Here is a 4,428-nt window from a genome sequence, read left to right as displayed (position 1 = left end):
CCATGTGCTTGAAATTTTGAAGGTCCATCAGTTGTTTCTAAGAAGAGATAAGTGTCAATTTGGCAAATTTGAAGTTTGTTATTTAGGCCATATAATCTCACAGCATGGAGTTGCAATTAACCGAGAAAAAATCACAGCTATTTTGGATTGGCCTCATCCCATCACTTTGAAGGCCTTAAAAGGATTCTTGGGACTCACTGGGTACTACCGCAAGTTTATTTGCGGTTATGGGGCCATCACCAAAACATTGACAGATTTGTTAAAGAAAGACGCATTTGAATGGTCTCCTAGAGTTGATGAAGCTTTTTCGGCATTAAAACAAGCTATGACGCAAGCACCGGTCTTGGCATTGCCCAATTTTTTCAAGACCTTTATTGCTGAATGTGACGCCTCTGGCTCTGGCATTGGGGCGGTATTATTACAAGACAACAAGCCCATCGCCTTTTTTAGGAAGGCCATCAAGGGTCGTGAATTAGGCCTCTCTACCTATGAGAAGGAAATGATGGCTTTAGTTGCTGCTGTCCAAAAATGGCAACCCTACCTATTGGGCTCAAAATTCATTGTTCGTACTGACCAACGAAGTCTCAAATTCCTCATGGTTCAAACTATTTCCACTACGGCCCAACAACGGTGGTTAGTAAAATTGATGAGGTACGATTAGGAAATTGAGTACAAAAGGGGCAAAGACAATTCTGTTGTAGATGCCCTGTCCAGAGTTGGGACTCCTAGCGAACTTCTGGCCCTCTCATACCCACTGCCCCATTGGGTGGAGCCCATTCAAACTGAAACTCAAACAGCCCTAGAAGCACAAACCTTGGTCAATCGCATCCAAGAAGGCGAAGCCGGTAGGGTCATGGAAGTACAAAGATGGTCTCATATTTTTTAAATGGCACATTTACTTATTTCCAGGATCTTCTTTAGTGAGGCCTATCATTGCTGAAGTTCATAATGGCACACATGAGGGTTTTTTTAAAACTATGAAGCGATTAAAACCTGTCTTCTATTGGGCTCACATGAAGGAATCCATCAAGGAGTTTATCCACCAGTGCGATGTATGTCAAAGGCATAAGACGGAAACTACACAACCATCCGGTCTACTACAGCCATTACCAATTCCAACCAAGGTGTGGGCAGAGGTCTATATTGACTTTATTGATGGCTTACCCAAGTCTAATGGGAAGACCACTATACTAGTGGTAGTCGACCGGTATACTAAGTATGGCCATTTCGTTTTGTTGAGTCACCCATACACGGCTACTCAAGTTGCTAAAATATATTTTGAGAATATTTTTAACTCCACGGCATGCCAAAATCCATTGTTTGTGATCGTGATCCTACATTCACAAGTCAGTTTTCGAAAGAGCTGTTTTTCCTCCATGGGAATAAATTCAACTTTAGTTCCGCTTACCACCCACAAACTGATGGACAAACTAAAGTGCTTAATCGAACGATGGAAATGTACTTGACGTGTCTCACAAGTTCTAAGCCCAAGGAGTGGGTCTAGTGGTTGCCATGGGTAGAGTACTGCTACAACACTAGCACTCATTCAACACATAATATGACTCCCTTTGAATTGGTATATGGAAGACCTCCACCCACCTTAATATCATATGTCAAGGGCACAGCACAAGTGGAATCGGTAGAAAGAACTCTGTTGGAGCGAGACCAGTTACTCAAAGAAGCTAGAACACGTCTACAGCAAGCATAACAACGTATGACTCAGGTCTACAATAAGCATCATAGGGACAGGCAATTCAATGTTGGTGATTGGGTGAATTTAAAATTGCAGCCGTACAAGCAGCTTTCGGGATCGCCGCAAAAACGCCAAGCTTGCTGCCAAATATTTTGGTCCCTTCAAGGTTTCGTAAAAGATTGGACCTGTGGCTTACCTACTTGACCTTCCTAAAGAGTCCAAGTTACATCCAGTCTTCCATATTTCAGTTCTCAAGCCTCATGTGGGTCAGGACACGCCTGTCACTTTGGCTTTACCAGAAGATTTCAGTCCTCAGATTCGTCCGCAAGCAGTCCTTGAGCAACGCCAGCAAAAGGGAACCAAAGAGATTCTGATCCACTAGACCGGTTACTCACCTACAGATGCTACATGGGAAAGCAAGGCGGACTTTGTTTCTCGGTTTCCGGAATTTACCCTTGAGAACTGTTAGAATATATTATTTCTTTTATTAGAATATTTTATATTTCCGTTATTTAATTTGTAATGTAGGGTTTATTTCTTTCCTTATGTATTTTAGGGTTTAATTTGGGTTTCTTGGTCACTACTCATTGTCTCTCTATAAATAGAGAGTTATGTAATATTGATTGATACAGTGAATATACAAGATGTAGCCCATACATCTCTATCCGTTTCCGCTCTCTTTTCTTTCTCTTTTATATTTTAGTATTTTATATTCTATATATATTTTAACATGGTATCAGAGCTATATATATTTCAACATGGTATCAGAGCCATGTTTCTGTTTCTGTGGCTTTCAATAAAAGTCTTATGACGTTTCTATGGTGTTTTCTAGCATTCTCTTCTGATGATCTCTTAATTTTGTTGTGATCCACGGCTTTATTTATTGGCGAATCTTGGCACAATGCGGTTTTGACCCTTCACGGGAATTTTAACGACTAGTTTTCGTTCTCCGGCCTCATTGTCAGTTACGGCTTGGCCCTTCACCGGATTCTTTTAGTGGCTTGTCTCCGTTCTCCGGTATTTCTCCGGCCGTCACTTTCAGCCTTTCTCGTCTTTGTTATTGGCGAACCCTGGCACAATGTGGTTTGGCCCTTCAAGGGATTTAATGACTAGTTTTCGTTCTTCGACCGTCATTGTCAGTTGCGGCTTGGCCCTTAACCGGATTCTTTTAGCAGCTTGTCTCTGTTCTCCGGTATTTCTCCGGCCGTCACTTTCAGCCTTTCTCGCTGGCATTGTCTTGATCCAACCATCGACTTCAGATGCCTTCAATTTATTCTCTTTTCCAAACTCAAGCTTACACCTTGAGTTTGAGGGGGGATGTTAGAATATATTATTTCCTTTATTAGAATATTTTATATTTCCGTTATTTAATTTGTAATGTAGGGTTTATTTCTTTCCTTATGTATTTTAGGGTTTAATTTGGGTTTCTTGGTCACTACTCATTGTCTCTCTATAAATAGAGAGTTATGTAATATTGATTGATATAGTGAATATACAAGATGTAGCCCATACGTCTCTATCCGCTTCCGCTCTCTTTTCTTTTTCTTTTATTTTAGTATTTTATATTTTATATATATTTCAACAAGGACAAGGGTATTTCTAAGAGAGGAGGGATGTTACAATCCTTCTCAAGCTATGATTAGAGGTCCTAGTTTTACTCTTCCATGTGAGTTTTAATAATAATAGTCAGTTAAGGATGATGAGTCCTAACCCTAGTAGGTTTTCTATTTCAATAAAAGCACTTCAAATCCTACAAGTAATGGGAGGAGAAGTCCTATGTTAAGTTGTTATGATTTTGCCTATTTAAAGGCCCCTATGTTATGAAATAAGGCAGAGAATATTTTAGCAAATCGACACGTTGTGTTGTGAGGTCGTGGGGTCTCTCTAACGATCCCTATTTTCCTTTTTTCCAGCAACCATAGGTAGGAAACACAGGTCTCCACCTGTTCTCCTACGTGCCCAAGGTCTAGTTACGAGGTCCCTTACTCAGGCTAGTAACAAATAACCCAAGTAATAAACAAAATAAAAGCAAAAAAAACCCAAAAATCAGCAGCTGCATTAGAAGGCGAGACGGAGGAAGGATGCGTGTGGAAGCTAGCGGCTGGTGCATCAGCCGGTGGCTACGGGAAGCTGGAGCGACGTTGTAGGTGGTGCAATGGCGCGTTGATTGTTGGATCCATTGGAAGAGAGTAGATCTAGATTTAAAGAAATCTGATCTCAAACCTTTGATAAATCTGACTAACGACACGAAGGAGAAGGCGGAGAGCATGGCGGAGAAGAAGACTGGTGCAGATATGAAGCCTTGATGCAAAGATTGAGGTTTTGGGCTGGATAAGTTGCACAAGACGACGGATAAAACTTAAAAAAAGGTTTGAAAAGCAAGAGAAACCTCTGGCCATGTAAGAAAAATAAGAAAAAAACTTCATTTACAGGAAGAAGAAGAAAAGGGGGAGGAGGGACACCAAAACAACATCATTTTGGATTATGTATACGTTATGCTTACTTACATTGTTTTAGATTTTTTTTCTCCACAATTCACTCATTCTCTTGGGCAAAAGGGCAAAAATTATGTGAAATCAATATATTTTCAAAATATTTGGGCTTCAAAAAAAATTAAAACAAGTCCAAAACACTAGAAACTTGCCTAAATTATTTTCAAAATTGCTTAAAATATGTCGTAAAAAGTGATATCCTCATTTTGCGAATGCGGACACTACAAAAAAAAAAAAAAAAAA

Source organism: Corylus avellana, chromosome ca1 (assembly GCF_901000735.1).
Source record: "Corylus avellana chromosome ca1, CavTom2PMs-1.0".
Taxonomy (NCBI): domain Eukaryota; kingdom Viridiplantae; phylum Streptophyta; class Magnoliopsida; order Fagales; family Betulaceae; genus Corylus; species Corylus avellana.
Note: the sequence above shows the minus strand (reverse complement) of the source record.